This window comes from Bos indicus x Bos taurus, chromosome 8 (genome assembly GCF_003369695.1).
Source record: "Bos indicus x Bos taurus breed Angus x Brahman F1 hybrid chromosome 8, Bos_hybrid_MaternalHap_v2.0, whole genome shotgun sequence".
NCBI lineage: Eukaryota > Metazoa > Chordata > Mammalia > Artiodactyla > Bovidae > Bos > Bos indicus x Bos taurus.
In genome coordinates this window covers 82,467,603-82,481,396 of record NC_040083.1, presented here as the reverse complement: position 1 = coordinate 82,481,396, position 13,794 = coordinate 82,467,603, and the positions used below count along the sequence as shown (strand labels likewise).

Sequence of the window (13,794 nt, the reverse complement as noted above, 5' to 3'; positions counted from 1 at the left end):
CAATGATGATTTGTCAGATTACTGAATGCTTAGAAAATGGACAGTAAAAGGAGGTTTTACAGTAGAAGGTCAGAAAGAGTTCAGAGCCTGGAATGCTGGGTGAGGACAAGGCAGTGCAGGATGGAGAAATCATAAAACAAATGGCACTCTGTCCCCAGATTTGCCCAGTGTCCCTGTCTCTGTTTGCCTTCCTGTTGATTGGGTAACACTGCCAGGGAATGGCCTTTAGTATTAAAGTCATTTGGAGGCAACTAATCCTAAAATAGGATTGCCTTGAGAACCCCATGAACAGTATGAAAAGGCAAAATGATAAGATACTGAAAGAGGAACTCCGCAGGTCAGTAGGTGCCCAATATGCTACTGGAGATTAGTGGAGAAATAACTCCAGAAAGAATGAAGGGATGGAGCCAAAGCAAAAACAATACCCAGTTGTGGATGTGACTGGTGATAGAAGCAAGATCCGAAGCTGTAAAAAGCAATATTGCATAAGAACCTGTATTGTCAGGCCCATGAATCAAGGCAAATTGAAAGTGGTCAAACAGGAGATGGCAAGAGTGAATGTCAACATTCTAGGAATCAGCAAACTAAAATGGACTGGAATGGGTGAATTTAACTCAGATGACCATTATATCTACTACTGTTGGCAGGAATCCCTCAGAAGAAATGAAGTAGCCATCAACAAAAGAGTTTGAAATGCAGTACTTGGATGCAAGCTCAAAAACGACAGAATGGTCTCTGTTCATTTCCAAGGCAAACCATTCAATATCACAGTAATCCAAGTCACAAGTAACCCAACCAGTAATGCTGAAGAAGCTGAAGTTGAACGGTTCTATGAAGACCTACAAGACCTTTTAGATCTAACATCCAAAAAAGATGTCCTTTTCATTATAGGGGACTGGAATGCAAAAGTAGGAAGTCAAGAAACACCTGGAGTAACAGGCAAATTTGGCCTTGGAATACAGAATGAAGCAGGGCAAAGACTAATAGAGTTTTGCCAAGAAAATGCACTGGTCATAACAAACACCCTCTTCCAACAACACAAGAGAAGACTCGACACCTGGACATCAACAGATGGTCTACACCGAAATCAGATTGATTATATTCTTTGCAGCCAAAGATGGAGAAGCTCTATACAGTCAGCAAAAACAAGACCAGGAGCTGACTGTGGCTCAGATCATGAACCCCTTATTGCCAAATTCAGACTTAAATTGAAGAAAGTAGGGAAAACCACTAGATCATTCAGGTAAGACCTAAATCAAATCCCTTATGATTATACAGTGGAAGTGAGAAATAGATTTAAGGGCCTAGATCTGATAGAGTGCCTGATGAACTATGGACTGAGGTTCATGACATTGTACAGGAGACAGGGATCAAGACCATCCCCATGGAAAAGAAATGCAAAAAAGCAAAATAGCTGTCTGGGAAGGCCTTACAAATAGCTGTGAAAAGAAGAGAAGCAAAAAGCAAAGGAGAAAAGGAAAGATATAAGCATCTGAATGCAGAGTTCCAAAAAATAGCAAGAGATAAGAAAGCCTTCCTCAGCCATCAGTGCAAAGAAATAGAGGAAAACAACAGAATGGGAAAGACTAGAGATCTCTTCAAGAAAATTAGAGATACCGAGGAACATTTCATGCAAAGATGGGCTCGATAAAGGACAGAAATGGTATGGACCTAACAGAAGCAGAAGAGATTAAGAAGAGGTGGCAAGAATACACAGAAGAACTGTACAAAAAAGATCTTCATGACCCAGATAATCACGATGGTGTGATCACTCACCTAGAGCCAGACATCCTGGAATGTGAAGTCAAGTGGGCCTTAGAAAGGATCACTATGAACAAAGCTAGTGGAGGTGATGGAATTCCAGTTGAGCTATTCCAAATCCTGAAAGATGATGTTGTGAAAGTGCTGCACTCAATATGCCAGCAAATTTGGAAAACTCAGCAGTGGCCACAGGACTGGAAAAGGTCCGTTTTCATTCCAATCCCAAAGAAATGCAATGCCAAAGAATGCTCAAACTACCGCACAATTGCTCTCATCTCACACGCTAGTAAAGTAATGCTCAAAATTCTCCAAGCCAGGCTTCAGCAATACATGAACCATGAACTTCCAGGTGTACAAGCTGGTTTTAGAAAAGGCAGAGGAACCAGAGACCAAATTGCCAACATCCGCTGGATCATCGAAAAAGCAAGAGAGTTCCAGAAAAACATCTATTTCTGCTTTATTGACTATGCCAAAGCCTTTGACTGTGTGGATCACAATAAACTGTGGAAAATTCTGAAAGATGGGAATACTAGACCACCTGACCTGCCTCTTGAGAAACCTATATGCAGGTCAGGAAGCAACAGTTAGAACTGGACATGGAACAACAGACTGGTTCCAAATAGGAAAAGGAGTCCATCAAGGCTGTATATTGTCACCCTGCTTATTTAACTTCTTGCAGAGTACATCATGAGAAATGCTGGACTGGAAGAAGCACAAGCTGGAATCAAGATTGCTGTGAGAAATATCAGTAACCTCAGATATGCAGTTGACACCACCCTTATGGCAGAAAGTGAAGAGGAACTAAAAAGCCTCTTGATGAAAATGAAAGAGAGTGAAAAAGTTGGCTTAAAACTCAACATTCAGAAAATGAAGATCATGGCATCTGGTCCCATCACTTTATGGCAAATAGATGAGGAAACAGTGGAAACAATGGCTGACTATTTTTCTCGGCTCCAAAATCACTGCAGATGGTGCCTGCAGCCATGAAATTAAAAGCCGATTACTCCTTGAGAGGAAAGTTATGACCAACCTAGACAGCATATTGAAAAGCAGAGACATTACTTTGTCAACAAAGGTCCATCTAGTCAAGGCTATGGTTTTTCCAGTGGTCATGTATGGATGTGAGAGTTGGACTATAAAGAAAGCTGAGTGCAAAAGAATTGATGCTTTTGACCTGTGGTGATGGAAAAGACTCTTGAGAGTCCCTTGGACTGCAAGGAGATCCAATCAGTCCATCCTAAAGGAAATAAGTCCTGGGTGTTCATTGGAAGGACTGATGTTGAAGCTGAAACTTTAATACTTTGGCCACCTGATGTGAAAAGATGACTCATTGGAAAAGACCCTGATGCTGGGAAAGATTGAGGGCAGGAGAAGAAGGGGACAACAGAGGTTTTGATGGGTGGATGGCCTCACCAACTCAGTGGACATGAGTTTGGGTCGACTCTGGGTGTTGGTGATGGACAGGGAGGCCTGGCGTGCTGCCGTTCATGGGGTCGCAAAAAGTCAGACATGACTGAGTCACTGAACTGAACTGAACTTAGATCACAAAATGCCTTAGGCTAGAAATGGCTTCCCTTTTGTCAAACAAGCCTGGTTCTCTTTCTCCAGGTACCCACCCCTACCCTAGCTCTTTGCACTTACTGCTCTGCTTCCATTACTCTTGACTGGTCTCACAACTCAGTACTTCCTTAGTAAATCCCTCACACATAAATCTGCATCCTAGAGAGTAGTTTCTGGAGAATCTGACTTTACATGAGTGTCTACTAAGTGGGGAATATGAAATATGTAAAATGCAGTAACAATTTTCAAGGCATTTTCAACAAAGTTGAACTTAATTTGAAGCTGTGTACGTATTTCTCATTGGAAGATAAACCTCCAATGGGCTTAGAACCAGCATGATTACATAGACATTCTTGGAATCTTGAGGACAATCCTTCTGTTTTTATAAAAATTGCCTGCTTTTTGCATAGCAGTTGGTTTGACTATTTGGCCTTACTTCACTAAGTTAAACAAAAACAAGAATTATCAAGTGTTTAGATTTACTGGAGCCTTTGGCTCAAGTGTCTTGAGTCATTCCTGACAAGCTCACAAGCAGACCTGTAGCTGTATTAAGGCTATAACCTTTGTGGTGGTAAGGTGGGTTTCCCTAGTTTTATTTTCAATCTAACAACACAAGCAGTGCTGGCCACATCAATTAAAACAAGTAGAGAGTCAGCCTTCAAAATGACCACAGTCCAGATGGCAGCATGGAAGCTATCAGAGTCATTTAATCTTCCAGAAGATTTATCACTGTTGTAACCCAAGTTTTTCACGTGGGTTTCTGACAATCTGACTGTGGACACACAACTGTCCACTTGGGTATAGCATTCATGGGTATAGCACAGCATATGAACACAGATTTGTGCCTGAACAGGTCCCTTGAGTCAGAATGGCTGCCAGAAGCATGCAGCCTCCGCCGACAGGCTTTATGAAGATGGTCGTGTTGGTGACAAGGGTGTTCAGAGTTCTTGGTGTTACTTCACACCCACTGCTAGCTCTCACTCTTACCTCTTCTCCTGTTCTAATTCTTAGCTTCTGCCAAACAAATATATCAGCTATATATTCTCCTTTCTTCTGGTTCTGCCCAGATACTTTCCCTTGCTCTATTCAAAAAGCCTCAGTTTCCCCCCTCAAAAGTTGTTCCTCAAGAATTATCATTTCCCCACTCTGCCAACATCCTACCCAAGAAATCAAAGCTGCTGTGTCCCACATCGTTGCACTGAAAACCTGGAAAGGAGGGTCTGAATGGGTCGCCTGACTCCCTGGCCGGAGGGCAGGGCCCCCATGTCTTCACACTCAAATCTTGTTTTAGTGAAGATGCTCAGTTATGTCTGACTCTTTGCGACCCCATGGACTGTAGCCTACCAAGCTCCTCTGTCCAGGATTTTCCAGGCAATACTACTAGAGTAGATTGCCATTTCTTTCTCCAGGGGATCTTCCTGACCCAGGGATCGAACCTGGGACTCCTGCATTGTAGACAGACGCTTTACCGTCTGAGCCACCACGGAAGTCCCAAATCTTGTTTTAGACACCCTGAAATCAGGTTTAAGAGCTCATTCTCTATGGTCACGAAAGTTTACAAAATGCTACAGAGAGTTGAATTTAGATGAGACAGCCATTTATTTTCGATACAATGTATTTTTAGCTGAAGGGGGTTTTCAGAGGAAAGCCATATCTTTTACAGGGTATCATGCTTGTCAAAAGCAATTGAATACTACACAGAGCTCTCAAAGAAAGGTTCAAGTGTAATCTGGATATGGTTTGGCTATCTGAAAAAACATAAATTTGACCGAACCTTCTTGTATATGAAATATAACCTAAAACATATTACTTCTGAAAAAAAAAGTGAAGCTATTCAAATGCTTTGATTTAAAATTGCTTCCAGCAGCCATTGACTTAGAAATGTCATTTGCCATGTAATGACTTTGCAGCCTACAGAGCATGGACTTATTGATTTAAAAGGAGACTTTAATGATCTTACATAAGCCAAAAAGGCTTCATTTAAAATTTATGTGAAAGATATATCAATTGTTGGCCCGAGAACGTCTTGTTTCAGACAGACACCTGTCATTTAAATTACTGGATGTAAAAGAATACATGACATTTAAGAGAATACATACTAGACCAAGGTTATAGCAATCAAGTATCAACTTGTCTCTATAGTCAAGATAATGCAAAACCATGGCACATATTGTTTGTTCCTATGACACATTTGCTCTCAGACCCATTCACACCATAAGTCAGTCCAAGTCAAAATTATTAGTCTCATCACCTATTGCTGCATAACTAACTCTCCCAAGTTTAGTGACGTAAAACAGCAACTATCAGACTGTGGGTCAAGAATTTGGAAAGGGCACAGTAGAACTGGCTTGTCTCTACTCTGATGTGTGTGGCCTCACCTGAAAAGGTTGGATAGCTGAGCCTGGAGGATTCACTCCCAACATGGCTTCTTCACTCACATATCTGGCTCCTGGGCTGGGCTGCTCCAAGCTGGGCTCAGTGGGGATTTTAACCAGAGCACCTATATGTGGTCTCTCTGTGTGCCTTGGGCTTCTCATAGTGTGGCTGATAGGATACAAGAGGGAACATTCCAAGAACAAGGGTTCCAGGAGAACCAGATGGAAGCTGTCTGGCCTCTCTTCTGACCTTCTTGGAAGCTACGCAGCATCACTTCTGCCACACTCATGGTTTAAAGCACTCATGAGCCCACACAGATTCCACGGGAGGGGACAATGAGAGGAGGGTCCAAGGATATGTGGTCATTTTTTAAAATCGCCACTGTTATGGTTTTGGCAAGATGGAAAAAATATAAGCTTGGCTTTGAGTCCTGATTCCTTCATTTCTAAATGGGTGACCTTAGGCTCTTTTTTCTTTCTTTACTTTTCAAACTTAGATCATGATCAATCTTAAGGTTGCCACAGCATACAAATCCACGTTAGAGTGCATAGGTGTTCATGAACGATTGGCTGGTTTTAAGCCTCTTTTTTTTCTTAACCACATTTACCTCCTTTCTCAGGCAGGAGCATCCTCAATCTCCCTCCAATAATTCCATCAAAACTGTTCTTGAAGCCATTATCCAGAAAGTAGAATCTCCTGGTTGCCCTTCAGTGGCTGAGGAAGGACATGGTGACATGCTCACAGAAGTTACACCTTGCAGAGGTCACCTACTCTACTACTCAACCATGCCTAAGTGCCCACCCGTGTCCTGGGTTTGGTTAGAATTTCAAATCTCCCCTCCTGTGACTCCTGTAGGAGCCACTGAAAGACTTTCAGCTCTCAGGAATTTCCTTTTCCTTTTTTTCCCCTCTAACTTTAAACATTTTATTTCATATTGGAGTACAGCCAATTAACAATATTGTGGTAGTTTCAGGTCAACAGCGAAGGGACTCAGCCATCATATACATGTATCCATTCTCCCCCAAATAAAATGAAATGGAATTCCAGATCAGAGACCCACAGGACAGAATCTTTCTGAAGTATGCTCTATTCTTTCTACTTCCTATCCCTGCCTGGTGTCGAATCAGTTGAGGGAGAGGTGAACTGAGAAGGCTACTGTTTGTCAGTCGCAAAGTTGTGTCTGACTCTTTTTGACCCCATGAACTGCAGCACGCCAGGCTTCCCTGTCCTTCACTGTCTCCCAGAGTTTCCTCAAACTCATGTCCATTGAGTCTATGATGCCATCCAACCATCTCATGCTCTGTCTCCCCCTTCTTTTGCCCTCAATCTTTCCCAGCATCAGAGTCTTTGCCAATGAGTTGGCTCTTTCTCGGCTCTTTGCCTCAGATGGCCATAGTATTGGAGTTCAACTTCAGCATTGGTCTTTCCAATGAATATTCAGGGTTGATTTCCTTTAGGGTTGACTGGTCTGATCTCCTTGCTTTTAAAGTACACTTTCAGCCTGGCTTCACCTTCTGCCCAGGTTCTTTACCCACGCTTGTTACTCACATCTGCTCCAGCATCCAGAGCAGGTTCACTCATCCTCAGAGCTGAAGAACACACGTGAGGGGTGGTGAGGACAATATTGTATCCAACTATGATGAAAGAATACCACACTGAGTTATTTCTTCATTGTCATTGTTACAATTCTTTAGCAACCTCGCTGGCCTCCCTATTGTCATTCCTGGTTTTCCCAGGCTCATCCACAGGAGTCAGAGCTCTTTTTAGCACCATGTCAGGCCACATACTTACTTACTTAGAACCCATGATTCATTCCTATTGCACTTGGAGTAAAATCTAAGCTCCTTGAAACGTCTTACAAGGCCAAGCATGATCAGTCATAAATATTTCTCAGATCTCATTTCCTACCTTAGAGCCAACCAGGCCTGCTCTTGTCCAGATCCTGAGCTTAGAAGGGCCTTGCACTTGGTTCAGTGCTCTACTGATGCTGTTTTGAAGGTTTTAATAAGTTTTGAACCAAAGGCTTTGCACTTTCATTTTGCACTGGGCCCTGCTATCATGTGGCAGGCTCCGACTCCAGCCATACAAGCCTCCTCCTGTCTTCAAACTGGCCTGACACGCAGCCACTCCTGCCTCAGGAATTGGCCAGTGGCTGCTCCTTCCTTCTGAGAAAGCTCACTTGTGAGAGGTTTACTTGGCTGCTCCTTCTCTTGAGTCTCCCCAGCAAAGAAGCCTTCTCTGATCATCACATCTTCAGTGTCACCTCTCCCCAGACACCAAAGCATTCCTTCAGAGTCTGCATCTCTGCCCAGTGTTATGCTGTAGATTTACTTGAGTGCAACTGGTTCTTGTCCCTGTAGAAGTTCTTCCCAGGAATGGGACATTATCTGGGTTGGTAATTTCTTTATCTCTGGGACCTAACACACTTCCTGGCACATAGATATATCTCAGTTCATTTCTGTTGAGTTAACATGTTCCTCAGTAATACAATGAAAGTTGCCTACCTCACCAGCACATCTTAATCCTATGAACTTGGTTGCGAGAAGAGTTTAGACAACACATTTAGAGATGTGCTGCTTTGCTTTAATTGTGGTCCCCTGGCTTTTCTCAGACTGCCACATATTCCCATTCATCTTCATCTGCCTTTCTCCCTCTTTCTTTTCCCTTTCTCTGATTTTCAGTGACTCTAGTTCTAAGCTTGAAACATTCAAGGTATGCAAAGTTGAAATTAATTTTCTGACTTCAGAGAGAGAAATAAGATAAGTCTGAGGAAGCATCAAGATAATCCCCCAATTCACCCTGAACTGGACAATCTCAGCTGGGGGAAATGCAACTGCCTTGGGTCCTGACTGCTGGCCCATGGCCTGGCCACAACTCACACAGCAGCATGGACCTCAGAGCCCAGAGGTGCCTTTGATATCAGCTAGCCCAACTCATTAACATTTTGTGCTCCTTCTGGGTGGAATGAATGTCTCAGGTTAGCGGCTAAAAAATGAAGAGAGGAGGGCAAGGGAGGAGCTGTAAGAGGTATACTCAATTTTTTCTGGCTCGTGAGAAGGAATTGATTTCTTGAGACTACAAGACTAGTTACATGTTTTCTGACTTTCTCTTTGATATTAAATGTCTTTTAATTGAAGGAATGATTGTTGACGTGAAAATTTCCAATGTAGTCTGGTATTACTGTCATTCTCCTTGTTCATTTTCAATGAAGTTTTCTACTATTGCTCACTTCCCAGTTTTTAGTCAACACCTATGCTCTCTCTAGATGTGAGTTACCAGTGGTCCTGTGTACCGAGAAGGCAGCAGATGGCAGGTGCCAGGTTATCAGGCTGCACACTGAAGCCTCCAGCAAGGTAAGATGTTCAAAGGTAAGAATGTTCAAAGCCAGGTATTTTAGAATAGGGGTACTTCGGCAGAGTTCTGGCAACATCTCATCTTTTGTTTTCTTGCCCATTTTGTATCTCAGGGGAACAGAAATGTATTAATTATAATCTTAGGTTCTTGATGTACTCTCATCATTGGTCTACACCCGATCCTCTATGGTTTTCATGTGGATTTTTTGGTTTTAATAATTTTATCCAATTCCCATGAACTCACCACCTGACTCAGAAACTAGAACACTGACAACACCCTAGGCGTCCAGGTGGTCCTGCCCTTCCTGGCCCCTTGCCTTCCCAAACCCCAGACCTTCAGTAGCTACTCATTGCCCTAAGTCTTGTGTTGTGTCCTCCCTTTGTTTTTAAACACATTTCTTTTTTGAAATGTATGACATTCCTATATGTGTTGTCAAAAGCACAACTTGTTTGGGTTTTTCTTAGTGGTGCACAAAGGTATCATATTGTAAGTAATGTTTGGAGACTTGACCTTACACCAGACCAGATCCTTCTGTACTAGGTTGAGTGGACAGAGCTCTCAACCAGTAGTTGTTTATGGCCCTAAAATGACCTGCCGAGGTGGCGAGGACTGCGGGGGCCCTCATCCCTCCGTGGAGCGGGGCTGACAGCACCAGAACACTCGAGCCTCTTCCTGGGTTTGCCTTTCGTCCAATAGCCCACCTGTGTTCAGGGCAGGGATTCCAGCCACCCACTTTGTGAGGCTGCTGGATCCCCCACCTGTGCAAACACAGAGCTTCCTGTCACCACGTGGTCAGAGCTGTGCAAGGCTGCGGATGCGGAGTTTTGAGTTTTTAATTTCCTAATGAGAACCACTGTAGACCTGGAAAACAGCTGTTATCCCAGGGGCCACGGCACAAAGTAATTCAATTGTGCCTTTATGATTTCTGTCTTGTCCTTCGCAATTTCCCACAAACCTGAAACATGTTTCGCTACTCACTTTCCATGTCAGGGCGATCACAGACTGGGCCTTTGGGGAGACGCTGCAGCATGGAATGGTTTTTTACTCCGCAAATTTCAATTGGAAAGAAGAGGATATTGAGTGACTCACAAAATCATGGTACAACATAAAGATACTGAGGTTGCAAGGATAACCTAGTCCTAAGTAGGGTCCCCTGCATGTCCTCTTATCACTGCTATGATGAACCATTATTAAAAACAGGAGGCTGATGTGTCATAGTAGAAAGAACATGGACTTGGACATCAGAAAAAATATTAATTCAAATCCCACCTGAGTCATTTGCTTGTTGTGTGACCTTGAACCTCTTAGTTAGTTTCCTGATCTCAGTTACTTCCCTACTCCACAGGGTGTCGTGAAGCTTACCTGAGATAAGGCGTGGAGCTCACAAAGCCTGTGACATAGATTGCAAGGTGCTTAATAACTGGTAGCCTTAGGCCAGGCTCTCATTTCCTCACCCTGAGTCTACCACAGCCCCTAGCTCCCAAGCCTCATTTCTTCTCCATTCTGATCAGTCATACTTCATGGTCAGATGAATTATCCCAAAGCAGTGCATGTATATATCACATTTTCTCCCCTCCCCTAATCAAACCCACACCCCTAAATAACAACAGAAACTTCTGTGGTTTCCCAATGCCTTCAAGATGTTCAAATGCCTTCAGTTGGCATTTCACCTCAAACACACAGTTTAGAATGAATATACATACCCCATTCGCAGTTGTCTTTTATTATTCCATACCTGAATCCTGTGTTCTAAGCAATTTGTTGCTCTCTGAACATGCCAGATACATGGCAGGCCCATCTCTAGCTCTGTACCCCATATTCATACTCTCCCCGTTACACAGATGGCTTGCATCCTCCTTCTTATTGGTATACACTCTGTCCTTTCTTGGAGGTATGAATAAAGTCCCCACCTCTGTACTTCCCCTCCTTCTCTTCTTGTTGGCTATTTAATGCGTTTCACATTGCTTTGTCATTAGTCATCTGTGTACATGGCAGCCAGCACTTGGCTTTGGTCCTACAGAAGATGTTCAAAATGTGTGGTGATGATTGCAAATATAGAAGCTCGCATTTCAAAGATATATCCAGTTAGAAATGCCTTCTTAAATTCACCTGAAATTCAACTCAAAATAATTTCCTCCCAAACTTTTCCAAAATTTTTATTAATAGCCAGATGAAAATTTTCAGGCATTGAGTCTGTGTATTGCTTTTTTGTGTATTCGTATTTTTATTGTTAGTGTGTGTTTGTGTAGGCATGTGCATACATTTGAGTGGTTTAGCTTCACTTCAGACACTAGTGGGAAATAGTCACTTCATTCCCTTCTCTATGGCTGCTCTCAGTTGATAAGCTTTTATCAGATCACACTGGTTATTGAAACATCCAAAATCATACTGGAGTTTGGGAAAGATAACTGAAATAAGAATGAACCTGACAATTGTTGACCATGTCTGCCCTTTAACTTTTCTCCCAGCCTTCCTGCATGGTTTAATCTTGTAATAAAATATACCAAGGTGAGCTGTCTTCCTAGAATTCCCTGAGAGTTGTAGGGGGTGGGTGGGTATGGCATGGGGGGTATCTGGCTCTGCTGGCAGTTAAACAGACATTGAGGAAGGGGAAGTTGTTTAAGCTCTAAACTTGGCTGTTCAGATTCCAGGCATTCTCAGTAAGAGTTATACCTAAACTTTAACTTGGACAAAGACCAAAAGATTATGTATTAATACTATACCCCAAATATTTGAGAATTCTGTCAAATTTAAGGTTGGCCAATATCCATGTGCAGAATGGTTTAAAATGATTAAAGAGTGGTATCTTGAGTTAAAGGGTTTTGGTTTTGTTTGTTTGTTTTTTTTTTGTAGGAAGCTGTTAATTGGCATTCATTTTTTTCTGCCTAATGCAGGAAGAGTTTCAGATCTGAACTCCAAGAAAGAAGACATTGATCCAGCTGAGAGACTTGCAATCTCTTCGTTGTGCAGAAAATTGGTAAATGTTCTCAGGAGAAAGCTTCCAACAAGAACACTTACATGGGGGGCCTTCTCCTAAGGAAACTTGCTGTGTCACATAGCTAGCAGCCCTTGCAGGGGATTAAGACTTGCTTAGCAATCCAAAGTTACAAAACCGGCCCCAAAGTACAATTAAAGATGGCAGGTCAAACACACACATCAGACTTAGTAAACAATAAGTCCAGATGGAGCTAGTCAGAAAGCTCCAGGAATATTTCTTCAAATAAATGAAACTGATTGCATCCCAATTACTTTTGAATGTATTTAGAGGAGATCATGCAACAGTGTTTAGGTTTGAATTAATGATAAGTCAATAGGAAGCTAAGAAAATTTAAAAAAATTAACTATCATCTCCAGGGAAAAACAAAATGTTACCAAAGAAAGGATAAAGCATGCATAGTGCAGTGCAGAGGTCAGTTTTATATACCATTTGCGTTTGGACTGCAAGGAGATCAAACCAGTCAATCCTAAAGGAAATCAGACCTGAATATTCATTGGAAGGACTGATGCCAAAGCTGAAACTCCAACACTTTGGCAACCTAATGCGAAGAACTGACTCACTTGAAAAGATGCTAATGTTGGGAAAGATTGAAGGCAGGAGGAGGAGGGGACAACAGAGGATGAGATGGTTTGATGGCATCATTGACTCGATGGACACAAGTTTGAGCAAGCTCTGGGAGTTGGTGATGGACAGGGAAGCCTGGAGTGCTGCAGTCCATGGGGTCACAAAGAGTCGGACATGACTGAGTGACTGAAATGAACTGAGCTGAAATATCTTATCTATCCAAAATGACAACGTAACCATTATATCCTTGGAAGATGGAAGAGTGGATATCAAGTGTGCACTTGGTATTGTGAGGGTGGGGGAGAAGGAGAAAAAGAGTAGAATATTCATCTTCCAGACTGGAAACTCAATTAATAATGCCCAGGGATGAAATATCAGAAGTATGTTAAACATGTTGTAGTTGCTTCTGGAAAAAAGAAAAGCGAATGGACAAGATTGTCCTTTAAAAAAATATCTATTTGGATGAACATGCAGGATAGGTTGCTTTAACAAGAAGACCTCAAAATACAGAGGCTTAATTAAATAAGATAGGTATATGTGCCTTTTTTGATATGGTCCAGAGAGAAACAATCTGGGTTGGAAGGTTGGCTTTATAACCCTCAAAGTCTAGCTTTCATCTCTGGGAGAAAGGCAGCCATTCGAGTTTTTGTCATCCCAGCCAGTGGGAAGGGGGAATATTTCAAGGGAATTCATGTACATACCCTGGAGGAACAGGCCCAGAAACGGCACACAGCTATTGACCAGATGGTGGGCACATAGCCTGACCAAGCTGCAGGGAAGGCTGTTGTCATATGCTCAGCAAAAACTTAGAAGTTCTATTATTAAAGAAGGTGAGAACTGATGTCAGTGCTCTACCAGTTCAGTTCAGTTCAGTTCAGTCACTCAGTTCTGTTCGACTCTTTGCGACCCCATGAATTGCAGCATGCCAGGCCTCCCTGTCCATCACCAACTCCCAGAGTTCGCCCAAACTCATGTCCATCTAGTTGGTGATGCCATCCAACCATCTCATCTTCTGTCGTCCCCTTCTCCTCCTGCCCCCAATCCCTCCCAGCATCAGGGTCTTTTCCAATGAGTCAACTCTTCGCATGAGGTGGCCAAAGTACTGGAGTTTCAGCTTTAGCATCATTCCATCCAAAGAAATCCCAGGGCTGATCTCCTTCAGAATGGACTGGTTGGATCTC

The 13,794-nt window shown here is 42.6% G+C and overlaps 1 long non-coding RNA gene across 2 annotated transcripts in view; it reads left to right on the top strand.

Annotated features, from left to right (window-relative positions):
- LOC113897497 overlaps positions 1-13,794 on the top strand; it is a 73,599-nt gene that overhangs the window by 43,451 nt on the left and 16,354 nt on the right. For both annotated transcript variants that reach the window (XR_003512351.1, XR_003512350.1), the window contains exons 2-3: positions 8,963-9,050; positions 11,946-12,028. This is a non-coding gene — a long non-coding RNA (uncharacterized LOC113897497). The remainder of the gene's footprint in view (positions 1-8,962; positions 9,051-11,945; positions 12,029-13,794) is intronic.